At 41.2% G+C, this 18447-nt stretch overlaps 1 pseudogene; it reads right to left on the reverse strand.

Annotated features, from left to right (window-relative positions):
* Window positions 1-1324: 1324 nt before the first annotated feature.
* The window catches only part of LOC149244508 (indole-3-acetic acid-amido synthetase GH3.5-like), a 37765-nt pseudogene continuing 20642 nt past the window's right edge, over window positions 1325-18447 (reverse strand).

Here is an 18447-nt window from a genome sequence, read left to right on the forward strand (position 1 = left end):
TGATGACCCAAGAACAATAGCTACTAGCTATAATTTGTATGTAAATAGGTTTGTGTAAAGAAGGTAACTTTGTAAGACTGATTGATGAATACATTCAATATTCAAACACCTTCCCTATATAATTGATGAATACAGTGTGCTATCTCTTCATCAGATAGGAGTTTTTTAATATAATGGTTTAGTATAGTGTCAACTTCATTGGCACAACGACCAATTGAAATTATGTTAAGGAGCATTAGTCCTATTAGAGGAAATTTTGTCTTAAATGAGTTAAGTGGTAAGCTCAATGTTGTGGTGGAGAAAGAGTGGAGTATGTGAGATGTCAAAGTGGGTGAAAATTCTAATGATGACGAGACCAAACAAAGACCAGTGTTGACATCAATGTTGTAATTTGTGATTGTAGTTTGTAATGTAAGCATTAAGGGAGGTTGTTGAAGATAATGCTTCAATCAATGCAGTATGCTAGAATTGGTTTGGAGTTGCTTTGAGTTGTTGTATATGGTTGAGATATTCTCTCAACTACAGTCTCCCAATTTAGAATTAGTTAGATCTAGTTCCAACTATATATATGTATCATATTTGGGATTAAAGGTGTGAAAACTATTTTTGTGAATATAACTTTATTTTCTTTCTATGAATTCTCAACATAAAAAAAAAAATCATATAAATAAATATAAATTAAAAATCTTAGGTATTTTTAAATTATAATATAAAATATATCTACAAAATTTATAAATAATCATACAAATTACACAACTAAATTAAATAACTTATAAATTGAAAAAAAATCAAGTTTAGAAAATTTTCTTGGTAAACCTGTCACCTATCATTCATGAAATTTGAATAATTCTCTCCATATTTATTACTTTAACCAACAACGCATAAGCCAAGATAAACCAAATTTCAAACCCAAATGAAATTTCAACCATTTTTATGTTAACCCAATGTAATAACAATATACCTTTTAATTAATATAAGAAAGCTACAAGGGGAGTTTGGATTGACGGTGAATGGGTGTGCTATGAAGGCACTCCTTGCGATAGGTCACCAGTTCAAATCCCCCATGGGTACTTAGGTTAGTCTTAACTAGAAAAAAATAAAATATATATAAAAAAGCTACACATACCATCCCAACATCACACCATATCCCACCTATGTAATTAGAATTCTAATTTAATCACATAAAATCATGTTATTACTAATCTATGCATTGAGTTATGCCCAATCTATGCATCTGGGAGTCCGATGTGGTTGTTGCAGACTGACAGCAATCTTCAAAAACCAAAGGAGTCATTGCAATTACTTTCGTGGTGAACCGAAGCGCCTAGTATAACATGTAGTGACCAGGTATTGTAGTTGTGTCAGAATAGCTTGTATACTCTATCAGTTGTTCGTCAAACGACTCCAGATGCTTAATAGATTTTTGTAGAACGACTCCACATGCTTAACATAGTTCTGTACGGCACTATGAAGCTCTGCTTAATCCATTTTGTCTAAGTATATACTCAGCACAATATTATGTTTGCATACAAAATGGAATCGAGACACAGCGTTGAGGAAGCCAGTCACACGTAGAACATCCCCCGCTCTGTAACAATTCAAACCTGCATAAAACGACTTTTAAAGGAACATTCACTCCAATATAATACACATAAATGTTTAATTGAAAATATTGTGCATACATAACCAGCATATGTGGTGACCACAAGCTCATATTCTTGCCTTCACATCTACAAGTTCAATCAGCTCCTCTCGCTCTTTCTCGTCGAGGATATTTTGTGAATCGAGCATGTGACACCTGCTTCTCATTTGCGGTGACCGAGAAGGAACTCAAAATAGGACATGTTTTGGTGTAAAGTGTATGACACTTTTGAAGGCTTGAAGAGAGGCTTCAGATTATGTCCAAAGTAGCATTTTGATGAAGGGTACATCGTGCAATATACTAGGGTAGCTCGTCGTTGTAGTAATCGATATTGAGCATTTTCACCGGTCACAATCACATCGATATACTTACTGTTCGGCCACAACCTAGTTATAATTCCTTGCCAAGAATCTACTGAACACTACCTTTCAATAAAATCATCTAACTCTAGATTCGGGTGCAGAAGCTCCCTAACGGCCTCTCTTACTGATGGGTCTGCCACCTCTCTCTTGAGAATGCCAGTTGTTACGTCGAGGCAAAATTTTTTCCAGTACTCTTCAAGTAAGCGTATGGCTCTAATGAATCCAAAAGCAAAGACGACTCCCATCCTTAGCACCTCGTTATTTTGAAGGAGGTCGCAAAGCAGTTGAGAGTACATGCTTTGTTAGCACGGGTGTAAACATTGTAGGCAACTGTGCAAGATCTGATCCTGCACTAGGATCAACTATCACAGTGAGTACTCTAACTACCAAATTAGCATTGGAGATATGATAAGTTACAAAGAGTGATTAAAAGTAAGAAATCATGTAATAGATGATTAATTAAAGCCAAGTTAAGTTAAAAATATGAAAAATAAAGTTTATGCAAAATACGTCACGTGTTGTGGTGCAATATGAGGGCGTATAAAAGAGGTAAAACAATGGTAAATGGTTATGATTTAGGAAGGGGAAATGGAAAAAAGAGAGCAAATTAGGGGGCTAACAGACCTTAAATGTGAAACCAAAGGCTCCTCATTCAACCAAATAGTCTTCTTTATTCATAATAAATCAAAGTTGTTCTTTCTAAACAAAAACCCCCCCTCTCCTATCTGGAAGTAATACTTATGCCTTAGGCCATGACCCTTCGTCTTCCCCTTTCTTCACCTCCCATCTTTTCATTACACTACAGATGAGAACGGTTGGTGAAACCGCTAACATGTCGAGGTCACCTTTGCTAGAGCATTCTACTTCCTGGGGGAATGAATGGATGCCCATGGAACAGAGAATGACTGCGTATCATTTCTTTGCACCTATGTGGAGTGGCTATCATTCCCTATCATTTCTTGAAGGAAACTGAAGATGCTTCGTTGATCATCCCACATCTGGCATGCTTTGAGGTGTATCTAGAGGAAATGACATCTTGATGGATTAGTGTTGCCATGAGTGCTTCAAGCTTACCTCTCAAGGATAATTTTAAGGATGGAAAATTTTCTTGAAGTTTAAAACATTGGCGAATCTCACTAATCCCTAATATGCAAATTATAAATGTTTATTGATATATTTGTAAAATTAATCAAATTTATAATTATTTTATATATAGTCTCTATATAATGTTGGCGATTTTTAAGGTATAATAATTTTATATTCTAAAATTTGGGCGAATCGTCTTTTATAAAATTGGAAATTGGCGAATCTTTTTCGTGGAAAAATCATGGAAAATTAGCCCACTGGGCGAACATTAGCCCCTAAAATTTTCCATGTTACCTCTCATCTTTTGATCCTCGCCTACAAAGATATTTAATCATTAGCTATGGATATAAAAAATATAACATAAATTCTTAAAAACACAAACCTTGCCTTCATCCACCATTTCTATTAATCTCACAATCCAGAGAAATCATGATTATTAGGCCGTTGAACCTGTTATAACCTCTATTCCCGTTGCCCATAATATTCATTATTATTCAAGAATCCCTTGACAACACTTCAATAGGTAGACCATTCACTTTACCTAATTTTCTTTTAAAAGTCGGGACCACAACATCTTATCAAATACATAGGAAAACACGAGAAAACCTACGGACGGGCCATACGGCCAGACTTGAAAAATTAGGGACACGGGCATATAATTATCGCCAAGTCCGCCATATCGCTCCTTTGCATATTGCATAATCTCCCGGGCTCCGCCGATTGCGATAAGCGATTGGGGCTAGCGGACCCGAAATATATATATGTTAATGTTGTCGGCACGTCCACAATGGATGACTTCCCTTTGAAAAATCCTAGGCCTCAATACTTTATCGAATACACAGAGATACAAGGAAAACCCGCATCCAGCCATAAGGCCGGACTTGAAATATTATATACACGGATTCATAGTTGTCGGCGGGTCCAGTAGATCATAACGCACCTTATATATAACCCTTGGGTTCCACCGATTGTGATATGCGATTGGGGCTCCAGACCCGATAATATATATATATATATATATATATATATATATTACAGTTAATAAAGCCATCGAGTCGGTAGAGAGTTGCGCGCCATATACATAGCCTTGGAGCTAGCAGATTGCAATATGCGATGGGGCTCCGGACCCAAAATATATATAATGTGGTTAATAATGTCGTTGGGTCTAGTGCCTTATGGTATGTGTTGAGTTGATTGCGATAGGCGGAAAAAGGGTGATTTAGGCATGTTTGTGAAGCATTTCCACTGTAGAGAGTTATAATGGGAATAAGGAAGTGATGGAAGGTTTCGTGGGTCGAAAAAGTCCCGATGAGGATATGAATGAAGGGCTTATAGAGGGTTATAGATGAATCGTGCAGTAGGGATTTATTAAGGGGGACTTAACCATTTAAAATTGAAGATTTGACTTGGCAAAGAGTTAAAATCCCTGGGATAAAACAGATCATTCAGAGGGGTGCAATATCAACTTCTACGGGACCCATTCAAAATTACTACTAGGGAAAATTTTAATAGGGTGTTTGTTGTGGCCACAACAAATGGCGAACCATTGGGCAAACCAATTATCTCTGTTTCCAGATAAACCTTGGATCAATAGAACATTAGAGTGTTAAGATAAACTTGAAATTCACACTGTATAGATGGACATGCATGGGTTCCACTTCAACATTAATTGCTTCAGGTGGGAAAAATACAAATAGCTTCTACTTACTGATAGGGTTTTGACAGGCATTCTCCAATGGTAGTATTATGGGATTTATTGACCATCCTTTACCTGTTTCCTATTTTCAAAATCATTTCAGGGCCATCATTGATATGTCAATACCTATTTTAGGTGTGTACCTCAGCTCTTTATTGCTCATCAAACTTGATGTAGATATGTTTATCTGCACTTTGTATAAGAATTTCAGTGCTATATTTTCATATGATTGAATGGGGCACAGTCATGGATCATGCCATATTTTTAAACCACTTAAGCAAGGTTGGGCTTGCTGTGTCAATCGATACTCTGAGCCCAGCAACAGTCCTTAATCTAACCGGCTTCCCAAACAACCTGTCCTTCCAGATTGGCACAAGGACTTGACATTTCATTTTCTTTTAAATAAGTCCTTCCAGTTTCAGGCACAAGGACTAGAGCACAATTGGATTTGCCACAGGGTATATGACAGTGAGCTTAGCCCATGAAAGGAGGTATACTTGTAGATGACAAGTGTTGGAGAATTTAGTGTGGTGGATGGGACCAATGGAGAATAACTGCAAACCTTATTGGCAAGTATGGGCTAGGTCTGAGTGGGATTTATTCAAAATGCAGTGTTCCTCCATTCCAGTCCAGCTATAGTTACACATTTTTGTTTTATAAAGATGCCCCTACATGCTCCAAATATCCATGTTATCAACATATCTTACCTAGTTCCCAACATATGCCAATGAGTGGCTTCGGCTTGAATTCCACTGTTGATTTTCCAATTCTCATGGGCTCATTGAAAATTTGTTTGATTTTCAAAGTAACGATGGATTTAGAATCAATAGACTCATCAGCAAGTTAATGAGGGAGGTGAAAGCTGAAGGTGGTGAATGAGGACAATCTGAAAAGGTAAAAACAAGACTGGAGGACCGAAATCAGTTGGCTGAAAAGGAATGCAATTCAAAACAAAAGGAAAATAAGCTTTGTAGAAAAACAAGAAAGGAAAAGACGGAAATGTAACTAAACGAACAACAAAAATAAAATGAATTCTAACCTACTTAGGAGGTAACCACCATGTGGTGGCTACTAGAAGTATCTCTTGAGATGTTGGCCATTAACAAGAAGTTTTTCAGTTTCTCCCTGTAAAATTTTCAATCTGTAATTTCCCTGACCAATTTTTTCCACAAATTGGAATGGGCCCAGCCATAAGTGTTGGAATTTCGTGTGTTTACCTTTTGGCTCATTCAACTTGTCCCATTTCAAGACTAGCTCTCCCACTTGGTAATCTTTATCACCTGCCAGATGGTGATCAAACCATCTCTTCACAATCATTTGGTGATTTCTGAATTTATTTCTCGCTTTATCTCTCAATTCCTCGAACCTCATCAGTTAGTTGATCCTCTTTTGAAGTAAGGCTGAAGGGGTTCCTCTTGAAGCTTGGGAGAGTTGTAGGGAGGGAAGGGTAACGTTTGGGGGCAAGATGGCTTCGTGTCCATAGATGAGAAAGTATGGGGAGTTTCCTAAGGCCACTTTTGGGGTGACCCTATCGGCCCAAAGGGTGTTTGTTAGAGCGTTGTGCCAATTCCTCTGGTTGTCGACAGCTCATTTACGGATTATGCGTATGAGGTTCTTATTTGAGGAATCTGCAACTCCATTTTCCTCGGGGTAATAGTTCGATGCATACCTTCTGTGAATTGATTTATCAATAGAAAATTCAGTCAATTTCAATGATGAAAAGTAAGAAGCATTATCAAATATGAGAGCATCAGGAATGCCATACCTGTTGATAATGAATTTCTCAATAAATGATATTACCTCATCTTTTTTCACCTTCCGAACCGCCATGGCTTCGATCCATCTAGTGAAGTAGTTGGTCACTGTGAGTATATACTTATGCTGTTGTGAAGAGTTTGGAGTGATCTCGCCTAGGACATCTAGGCCCCATTGCTAGAATGGGCGATAAATCATAACGGGTCTGAGCGGAATGGCTGGCTCTCTTTCTCGTCCTAGGGCAGTTTGACATGCTTTGCATTTCCAAGCGTAGGCATGTGAGTCTCTGAACACTATGGGCCAATAATATCCAATTCTTAATATATTGTGAGTAGTGGTCTCTCCACCGTAGTGACCACCTCTTGGCCATCGTGCATTTCTTTCAAGACATGATCAACATCACCCTTTTCCAAACACCTCAACCAAATTCCATCATAATTTTTCTTGTATAATGTGTCATTGGCCAAATGATACTGATTAGATTTCAATCTGAGTGCTCTCCTTTGTGATGCATCCATGTGCTCAGGGCATGCTCCTCATGTGAGATAGAAGCGTATGTCGTAATACCACGACTCAGGATCCAAAAGGGCTTCTAACACTTCATGTTCATATATCAGCATTTCATTAATCCATAGGGGCTCCTTTCATTTTGCATGCTCTGCGCTTCTGATTCTTCATATGCCCTTTCTCTATCCACCAAGGCTTCTGCTACTAGCCTGCACAATCCCTACCCTCGAACTATCTTTTCCTGCCTAATCTCGAGGTCGAATTCTTGAAGTGCGGTGATCCAATTCCCTCTTTGTTCACCCATTTCTTTCTGCATGAAGAGGGCTCTTACAATAGGATGGGGAACGATTACTTTAGTCCTGGCCTTTAATAAATAAGGGCAGAAGTGTTTTACGGATTTAAAAACCACAAAGCCTTGTTTCTCCATGTTTGGGTAGTTCAGTTCTGCTCCCTGAAGATTAGATCTCATATAAGAAATAGGGACTTCGTTGCCATCATCATTTTTTTGAGTGAGGATCACGACATATGAAAGATCAGAAGCAAAAGTATACAAGAAGAATTCCTTACCGAAATTGGGGCTGACCAATGCAAGAGCTTCTGCAATGGCTTCCTTGATTCGCTGAAACGATTTCTTAGCTTCATCGCTCCAGTTATACACAACATCCTTTTTCATCATTAGCTACATAGGATGCACTATTTCTATGAAACTTGAAACAAATTTCCTAACGAAATTAATTTTCCCGAAGAAAGATTGCATTGCATTTTTATTTGCAGGGGGTTGTATTCTCATGATAGTCTCTACTCTTTCAGGATCAATAACAATCCCTACTTTACAGAGGATATGACCCCGTAGTTTCCCTTATGTGACTGCAAAGGCGCTCTTCTTGGGATTCAACGATATTCCATACCTTCGGCATCTTTCGAAGATCTGTTTCAGGTGATAAATATGATCCCTTCTGTGATATGAATACACAATGATGTCATCCATGTAAACCACTTCTGATTTGTTAATCAACCCTCGGAAAGCTATGTCCATGGCTCTCTAGAATGTGGCGCCCGCATTAATAAGTCCAAAAGGCATTTTATGATATGTGTAAGTTGTTGGGTTGTGTTATATTCTTTCCACAACTAGCCCACGTAGTTAACCGAGGGGTTAGAGGGGGGGAGGAGCCCCCCTTCGTTGAGCCAATTGTGTAGCGGGGGGGGGGGTCATAGGGGTTTGAAGTGTACCCGTAACCCCACTTTAGGTTGGGCAGACCCACCTATGGTTTTGTGCATGATTTTCGCACATGTTTTTAGATGCAATGGTTTTCGGTCCATGGTATTGGACGTGATGGTTTTTGGTCCATGGTATTGGATGCTTGGACATGTATAAATATGTATTATAACATTGAAAGGAAGATAATAAAAAATCAAGCTAGTAGTCCTGGTTTTGGATCCAGGGGAAAATCTCTATATATATGTATTATATGTGTTATGCTCTCGCATTTTTTATTTTATGTGTTTTAGAATTCGTATGCAAGTAATTTCTATACAGGGTTAAAATCTACATTTGGTATCAGAGCTGTTTTGGCTTCAAGGGGACTCATTTGTTGTAGAGGGGTTTCGCTCGGGACTGTGGTAGACCCTATTCAGTGGGAGATCTACGAGATCGATTATGGTGGTGAGAGAAGATGGCAAGCAGTGGAAAGATATAGATCAAGAAATTTAATGGTCAAAGTTTTGAGTTGTGGAAACTCAAGATGGAGGATCTATTGGTGGATAAAGATCAGTGGATCACGGTAGATCTGGGTACTAAACCAACGAGAGTGTCCAATGAAGAATGGAAGAAGTTGGATCAGAAGGCAAAGAGCACAATACAATTGTGTGTCTCAGATTCAGTATTGCTGAATGTATCAGGGGAAGCTACGACGAAGGCTTTGTGGGATAAGTTAGGGACTTTGTACCAATCTAAGTCTCTGGTGAATAAACTATTCCTGCAGAAAAAGCTGTATAACTTGAGGATGAATGATGGAGACTCGGTGACGGAGCACCTGAATGCATTTAATACTGTGGTAAGTCAGTTAGTGTTTGTTGATATTAAAATTTCAGATGAAGATAAGTGCATCAGTTTGTTGTGTTCTCTACTAGATTTGTGGGATAATCTGGTTATTGCAATAGGTAGCAATGCAACTACCTTGCAGTTTGATGAAATAGTCTCATCCTTGTTGACGGAGGAGATGAGACGGAAAAAAATGGAGAGCCAGAATGGTGATGCCTTGTCTGTACGAGGACGATCCCATAATAGAAACAAAAATAAGTCATCGAGTGGGAGATCTAAATCTCCAGGAAAACCTGTAAAGGTGGTGTGCTAGAAATGAGGAAAGGAATGGCACTACAAAAGGGACTGTAAATCTAAAGCTCTTGATAAAGGAAAGGGATCTGATGATTGTCAGGCGGAAAGAGTCGATAGTGCGGACACAACCAACCTCCCTAGGAGCCTAAGACTCTCTAGTGACAAACAAGACAAACAAGAGCAATCCTTCTCTAAACATGCATTTACTATATGAGAAATCAAGTGTTTAGATCCTACCTGTAGTCCAACACTGTTGTAGCAGTCCAGCCTCGCTGATCCGGATGAGCTCCTCCTTCACTTCGAAACCTGCATTCACTAACAATCAAACGATTAAATAGCACTTGATAATCTCATAAAATAAAACATATTTAACACATAGACCAAGGAGTACATGAAACAACTCATAAATAACAAGTTATTGAGAAGAATGGATTCATTTGCATTAATAGGAAACAAAAGGAACAATTACTGTAAAATTTTCTGTTTCTCACCCCCGTTTTCAGTTTCACCTTATTTCTCCCATATAGTTAAATGCCCATTCCCATAGCCATACATTTAACAGACTGAAAAAATAAATATTGCTGAAAACACAAATTCTGGAAATTTTTCAGAGTGCTGGAAATTGCAGAAATAAAAAATCAGCAATTAAAACAGCCATAAAAACACATTTAAACTCAGTGATTTTTGGTCAACTTGACCATGGAAAAACCCCCTACAACTCTTGGGGAAAACCAGTTTGAGAGCTCTTCTTTATTTCTGGAAAATGCCTTTTACAGAGAAAATATTTTTCAGCAAAAATCAGCAAAAACAGAAATTTTCCAGCAAGCAAACTTATCTGTTTTTTCAGCTAACAGACAGTCTGAAAATGGCTGTACGGACTGTACGGACCGTACGGACGTACGGATGTACGGATCGTACGGACTGTACGGACGGCCGTACGGACTTGTACGGACAGACCTCGAAATTCGTGCAGAAAATCGCCTCCTCGATATTCGTGCTGAAAATCAATTTTTTTCACTGTTTTGCTCACTAAATCTGCCTTTTTCTGCTTGTTCTTTATGCTGTTCAGATTTGCTGAAATGCTGCCTTGGTGTGTGTGCCAAACTGCTGCCTCTTTCTCCTCCTTGTCCAGAAATCTCCCTTGCTCTCTTGCTCTCCTTCTCCCAATCTGCTCATGAAAGAATTAATGATCTTTTGCTCCTTTTTCTCCCTTAACCCAACCCTAAATGACTTTTGGGTGATCCCTAAATCCAATGGCTGAAATAGATTTAGATCAATGGCTGAGATTAAATGCTCATTTAAATCTCACTTTTTATTTTTTAATTCACCCCACTTTAATAAAGACCCACTTAGTCATTTATTTCCAAAGTCACTTTTCCTTTCTAATTTTTCATTGACTTTATAAAGTCACTTTAAAATTAGACTTAGTAACTTTATCACTTAAAGTCACTTTCAAATTAGATTTAACTTTATAAAAATTATAAAGTTACTTTAGGAGAAAAATTAAATTCTTTTGGACACTTTTCCCTAGGCCAAAGATCAAAGCCTTAGGGAACCACCTATCCTCCGGTACCAAATTTCAACACTCCCTCTTACCGAGGAAGGTGTTCCTCACCACACCCATCTTGTCTCTGAAGTAGACATGCTTGCCCCGTGGTAAGGCTTTGGTAAGAATATCTGCAACCTGCTCATCAGTGGAAATATACTCAAGCTTTACAGCTCCCTTCTGAACATGGTCTCTGATGAAATGATATCTGATCCCGATATGCTTTGACCTGTCATGAAATACTGGATTCTCCGTGAGTTTAATGCAACTCTGATTATCACAGTAAATCACTGAAGGTCTCAACGGCTGACCAAATAAGCCAAACAACATCTTGCGAAGCCAGATGGCCTCACAACTAGCTAGACTGGCTGCCATATACTCTGCTTCCGCTGAACTCAGTGCTACTGACTGCTGCTTCCGGCTGAACCATGACACTACTGCTGAACCCAACCCAAAACAACACCCTGAAGTGCTCTTCCTATCAGAAGCACAACCTGCCCAATCAGAATCAGTGTATCCTGCCAATCTCACTCCATCTCCCTGCCTGTAGTCCAGACCATAATCCACTGTCCCCTGCAAGTACAGCAAAATGTGTTTTGCAGCCACCCAGTGAACCTTCCTAGGCTCACACATAAACTGACTCATCGTGTTGACTGCAAAACAGATATCTGGTCTGGTGTTGACCAAATACATCAAGGAACCAATCAGCTGCCTGTACAATGTGGGATCCACCAACTCGGAATCCGAAGCATGAAGCTTCTTCCAGTTGGTGATCATCGGTGTCGACATGGGTCTACAATCCTCCATGTGGAATCTGCTAAGGATGTCCACAATATACTTCCCCTGCCCCAGGAAGAAATGCCCCTCCTCCTGCCACACCTCCAAACCCAAAAAGTAATGCATCAAGCCGATGTCCTTCATCTCAAACTCCGCTGCAAGATCTCTCTTGCAGTGCTCTATGAGTCTCTCTGCACCTGTAATGATCAAGTCATCCACATACAGCACCAGAATGAGAGGCTCCTCACCAATCACAATAAAGTAAAGGTTCGGATCTGCCTCACTCTTTGTGAAACCCATCCCCTGCAAGTATGCATCTATCCTGGAGTACCAAGCTCTGGGAGCTTGCTTCAGGCCATAAAGGGCCTTCTTCAATCTGCACACATGGGACTTCTTCCCATGCACCTCAAAGCCCTGTGGCTGCTCAATGTACACCTCCTCCTGTATGAAGCCATTGAGAAATGCGGTCTTCACATCCATCTGGTGGATCTTCCAACCCATCTCTGCTGCTATCGATATAATGGAGCGGATCGAAGTATATCGAGCCACGGGAGCGAAGGTCTCCTCATAATCAACTCCCTCTACCTGTGAGAACCCTCTAGCCACAAACCTTGCTTTGAATTTCTCAATGCTGCCATCTGCAGCATGCTTTACCTTGTAAAGCCATCTGGAAGTAACCACGGATTTGCCCTCAGGCCTCGGCACCACCTCCCAAACATCATTCTTCATGATAGAAGAATACTCCTCCTGCATGGCCTCTCTCCAGACCTGCTCGCTAGCTGCCTCCTCATAGCTAGAAGGCTCAGAGTCAAGGATGCTGGTAACCATCGCCATATAGCTACAAAACCTCTCAGGTGGTCTACTCTCTCTGACCGGCCTCTTCGGCTCAGCAACGGATGTGGCATCTCTCAAGGTGTCCTGAAGCCACTTGGGCTTCCTCTTCCCTGAGCATGCTTCTCCCATAGGAGAATGAAACTCCTCCTCCTCATCCCCATCAGTAGCCTGAACTCCTGACTGTCTGTCTGCTGTCCTCCTGCCTGCACCTGAACCTGTAGAAGCTGAGGTACCGTGTGAACTGTCCATCAGTGGACTCCCTAGTGAACTGCTCTGTGAACTGCTCTGTATGCTGCCCGGAGCACCACCCCTCTGGCTCGGCGAGCCACTGCTCACTGATGGACCTGACATCCTCATAGATGTACCTCCGGATCCTCCTGATCCCTGCCCACTGGATCCCTGCGACTGACTCAACTGCTGTTGAGGGTCTGGCTGATCCAGATACTCTAACTCCCGTGACCTCCTAAAGGCCCTGTCCTCCTCGAACTTCACATCCCGTCTGACAACAACTTTCCTCTGTGCAGGAATGTAAATCCGAAAGGCCTTTGAGGTCTCACTGTAGCCCACAAAGATACCCTTCTCTACGGTGGGCTCTAGTTTGGTCCTCTCCTCCTTGGGTATATAGGAGTATGTAATGCATCCAAGGATATGAAGATGACCAAGATCAGGCTTCTTCCCAAAGAAAGCCTCCTCCGGAGTCATGTGCCCCAAGGCACGATGCGGACTCCTGTTCTGCAAGTAAACAGCTGTGTTGCAGGCCTCTGCCCACAAGAACAATGGCAACCCCTGATCATGTAACATGGCTTTGGCAGCCCCTATGATGGATCTGTTCTTCCTCTCCGCAACCCCGTTCTGCTGGGGGTTGTAAGGAACAGTGAACTCCCTCCTAATGCCTGCCTCTGCACAATAGTCAACAAACTCTCCAAGGGTGTACTCTCCTCCATTGTCCGACCTCAGGGACTTGATCTTTCGACCTGTCTGAGTCTCCACAAGAGCTCTGAACTCCTGAAACTGCTTGAAGACCTCACTCTTGGTCTTCAAGAAATAAATCCAGGTCCTCCTGGAGTGATCATCAATGAATAAGACATAGTACTCATATCCACTCAAGGAAACATGAGACATCCGACCGCTGACATCGGAATGAATCAAATCAAGTATCCCCGTCGCTCTGCTGTCACTGCTGGGAAAAGGGGATTTGGCAAACTTGCCCATCGCACAACCTCTGCAAGTATCATGGTGATCAGTACTGAAATCTGGCACACCTGTAGTGATCTCCCGCAATGTCCTCAAGGCTCCATGAGACATGTGCCCCATCCTGCGGTGCCAAATCTCACATAGCTCAGAACTGCTAGCTCTGCTGTCGGTACTACAACTCAATGCCAAAGGGGGCTGGAATGCAAACTTGTACACCTTTGCATGGCGTACACCTATCACTCTAGCTGAATCAGCTGGAGAGCCCCTGGGATACATCAACACCTGTCCTTCTCTGAACAGTACCTCATATCCTCTGTCCTCCAACGCTGAGACGGATATGAGGTTCTTCCTCATCCCTGGCACATAAAGAACCTCTGACACCTTCAAGGGAGGTTTGGACTCCCTCTGAAATGTCACTGTCCCCACCCCGACTGCTCTAACAACTCTGTCATCACCGAGTACTACCTCAATATCAGTGCCACTCTCTGAAAGCTCTGAGAAGTACTCCCGGACTCCTGTCATGTGACGTGAAGCCCCACTGTCCACATACCAGATACCTGTAGATGCTCCGCTAATCGAGGGAAAAGCATGCTCCCTCTGAACCTGTGTGGCAGGTGATCCTGCACTAGAGGACTCACATGTAGTGAACGCAAACTCCCGGTCAAAACGACCTGCAAAGTCCTCAATCTCAGCTGACGCTGCCACATCCTGGGTCTTCCCCTTCTTCTTCTTCTTCTCCGGACACACAACTGCATAGTGTCCCATCTTCTGACAATTCCAACACTTCACTTTGGAATAGTCCTTTTGTGAGTTACCCTGTTTACCTTTACCTTTGCCTTTGCCTCCACCACCGCTTGTGGAAGCCTGCTTCTTCCCTTTGCCTTTCTTGCCTCCTGCCATCAGTGCTACGTCCTCATCCTGCTCAACTGGCTTGGCTGCCCCAAGCTGTCCTTTCCTGATCTCTGTCTGTATACAATCATCCCAAAACCTCTCCCATGTGGGAAGGGTCTCACGTGCACAAACCCCATCAGCAAAGTTCAACCATGAACGGGGGAGGCCATTCACTGCAATACGCACCAACTCAGTGGATGGAATGGCCTCTCCAATCGCTGCCAACTCATCTCTCACATTGGTAATCTTTGTGAGATATCCAGCTGCACTATCATTCCCCATCTTAATGTTCTTCAGCTTCTCCTTCAGGACCATCTTCCGATTCTCATTGGTACTCTGGTAGAGATTGGACAATGCTGTCCACATTTCATGGGCATTGCTCTTTCCTCTCACATGAGGAATGCAATGGTCTTTGATTCCGTCTAGAATCAGCCTTTTACCCTTGTTGTTCTTTCTATTATAAGCTGCCAACTGAGTAGCATCAGTAGGCACAACAACAGGGTGCTGTGCTGTATGCACCATGATATCCCAGACTTCTGCCTCCTCAAAGATACTCTGCATTCTCTCCTTCCAAACGCTGTAATTTGTATGCCCATCCAACCTATCCTCCACCCTCAATCCCAATGACATCTTGCTGTCCTAAAACTGAAAAATAGCACTGCTATTGTAAAGATAAACCTGTTGTTTATGAAAAATCAGCTTGCTGGAATTTTCTGAGTGAAAAAATCAGCAGCTGTATTTTTTCTCTTTTGCTGTCCCAAACTGCCCTTCAGCACTCAAGCTCTGATACCATGTAAAATTTTCTGTTTCCCACCCCGGTTTTCAGTTTCACCTTATTTCTCCCATATAGTTAAATGCCCATTCCCATAGCCATACATTTAACAGACTGAAAAAATAAATATTGCTGAAAACACAAATTCTGGAAATTTTTCAGAGTGCTGGAAATTGCAGAAATAAAAAATCAGCAATTAAAACAGCAATAAAAACACATTTAAACTCAGTGATTTTTGGTCAACTTGACCCTGGAAAAACCCCCTACAACTCTTGGGGAAAACCAGTTTGAGAGCTCTTCTTTATTTCTGGAAAATGCCTTTTACAGAGAAAATATTTTTCAGCAAAAATCAGCAAAAACAGAAATTTTCCAGCAAGCAAACTTATCTGTTTTTTCAGCTAACAGACAGTCTGAAAATGGCTGTACGGACTGTACGGACCGTACGGATGTACGGACTGTACGGACGTACGGACGTACGGACCGTACGGACTGTACGGACTGTACGGACGGCCGTACGGACTTGTACGGACAGACCTCGAAATTCGTGCAGAAAATCGCCTCCTCGATATTCGTGCTGAAAATCAATTTTTTCACTGTTTTGCTCACTAAATCTGCCTTTTTCTGCTTGTTCTTTATGCTGTTCAGATTTGCTGAAATGCTGCCTTGGTGTGTGTGCCAAACTGCTGCCTCTTTCTCCTCCTTGTCCAGAAATCTCCCTTGCTCTCTTGCTCTCCTTCTCCCAATCTGCTCATGAAAGAATTAATGATCTTTTGCTCCTTTTCCTCCCTTAACCCAACCCTAAATGACTTTTGGGTGATCCCTAAATCCAATGGCTGAAATAGATTTAGATCAATGGCTGAGATTAAATGCTCATTTAAATCTCACTTTCTATTTTTTAATTCACCCCACTTTAATAAAAACCCACTTAGTCATTTATTTCCAAAGTCACTTTTCCTTTCTAATTTTTCATTGACTTTATAAAGTCACTTTAAAATTAGACTTAGTAACTTTATCACTTAAAGTCACTTTCAAATTAGATTTAACTTTATAAAAATTATAAAGTTACTTTAGGAGAAAAATTAAATTCTTTTGGACACTTTTCCCTAGGCCAAAGATCAAAGCCTTAGGGAACCACCTGTCCTCCGGTACCAAATTTCAACAATTACAACCTGAGCCTTGGTGTTGTGCAAGTCCCTCCCAGGGTCCATCAAGAGTTCTCCTTTACTTTGACAAAGCTCACCCACTTCCAAATAGAACAAGCAAAGATGGCAATCTCTCCTCACAAGCTTCTAAATGGGAGTCCTAATTCCAGCAGCATCTACCCTTAGAAATGTTTAGCTTCCAACCTCTCCTCCTTCTGGCCCAATGCCTGTATTTATAGTGCTCAAGAGGAAGTTAATCAGGTCCACCATCAATGGGATAATCCCCTCTTTGGATGGGATAGCTCCCTTATTGATGGGATAAGTTCCTCTTTGGTAGGGGTACATGAACCATCTGGAGGCGCTTCATCCATGTCAAACATACTTCTAGAAGCCTCTAGAAATGACCACAAGTAACTTTTTTGGAGTGAAACTTGCGCCTTTTGACCTTTACAGGGGTACGCACCTGCCCCTTTACATACAGAGCGTACAAGTACACAGTTTTTGTGAACATTAGGTGCGTATACGCAGGTAAGGCCGAGAGAATCTGCGTACCCAGAGATAAACATATTTACAAATACTTTCTCTCTTTTTGGAGTTTGACATGGAGAGCAGAGGCATAAGACTTGCCGAGGAGGATAGCATGACTGTTGATAGAGCCATACTAACTGTAAATAGCCATGGTGACATTTTTTAGTGTAACAGATTGCCCCCTAAAGTGCGAAGCCTGTAGTAGATTAGGGTTTTGTATTATCTAGGAAGGGTGAAGCGCTTTATCATTTCAAGGATTATCTCGTGGAGAGCCTAGTCAGAACCTGCAATTTTCAACACAAAATACATTTATAAGATTATATCATCGTTGAAGTAGGAATTCCCATACTCAAATCAAAACTTTAACTAACAGACTAACTACTTTGATACAGGAATGATCTTGCAGTACATCATAATCATAGACTTTTGTAGACACAGTATGGGCGCAACCATCTGTTTATGATTAGTCTACTTAGATAATGAATACAAAACTCCTCGCAGCCTGGATGGTGGAAACTAGATCTAGGGTCTTCATTTTTACTTCCCGAATTGGTACGATTCTAGCCATGCGAATAAATGAGTTGATGTCGAACATGGTAGAAACCACTTGATTACCAGTCGATGATGTAAACTGTTAACAAGTGTGAGAGAGACCACCAGTAATGTCAATGGTTGTCAAAGTACCCAGTACAATCCATGAGATGTGAATGAATGAGTTGATGTCGAACATTTCACGGAATCCTTCAATCGAAAGTCAATGATGTAAACTGACGTCAAAGGCGAGAAACCTGCCATTGATGCATGCAGACTTCAAGGTACTGACGATTTCTAAGTCATCTCTCTAGATAATGTGCTGATGTCGATAGAAAGCGACCCGTTGCAGGCAAGCCCACAACACGAAATCATTGTTCAAGTTGAAGAAATGTTGCTGTAAGGACTGACTCAGGGATGGTCAAATGGATGACAAGTATTTTGCAGATGAAAGTTTTGCTTGCAGACCTCTTGAAAACATAACGACACAACAGATGGCTTGGTGACGAATGACTCAAAGTTAATTCCCGGAACCCGGCTGAAGGCTTTCAATGTGGTTTGATTAACTGTGAGGTAAAGGATTTCCCAACCCAGGTGAATGAAAAGTGTCGTGTTCAAGAGTGGTAATAAGGTTTCTTCTGAGACAAAGGATAACAAATAGGCTCATTCTTCTCTCTTTTCCCCCACCATTTCTGGCAAGTACCTCTTTATTTTTAACAAGCTTGAGGAGGATAACATATGCTTGATTATAAGCTCATCCTTCAGATGAGTCCAACCTAGTTTTGATTCGAACCCTAGGAAGGAGTGGTTCGTTCCTGTTTGTAATTGAACAGGTCCTTTACTGTGAAA

Source organism: Pinus tabuliformis, chromosome 8 (assembly GCF_031772625.1).
Source record: "Pinus tabuliformis cultivar Carrire ecotype Pingquan chromosome 8, CPIR1, whole genome shotgun sequence".
NCBI classification, from domain to species: Eukaryota; Viridiplantae; Streptophyta; class Pinopsida; order Pinales; family Pinaceae; genus Pinus; species Pinus tabuliformis.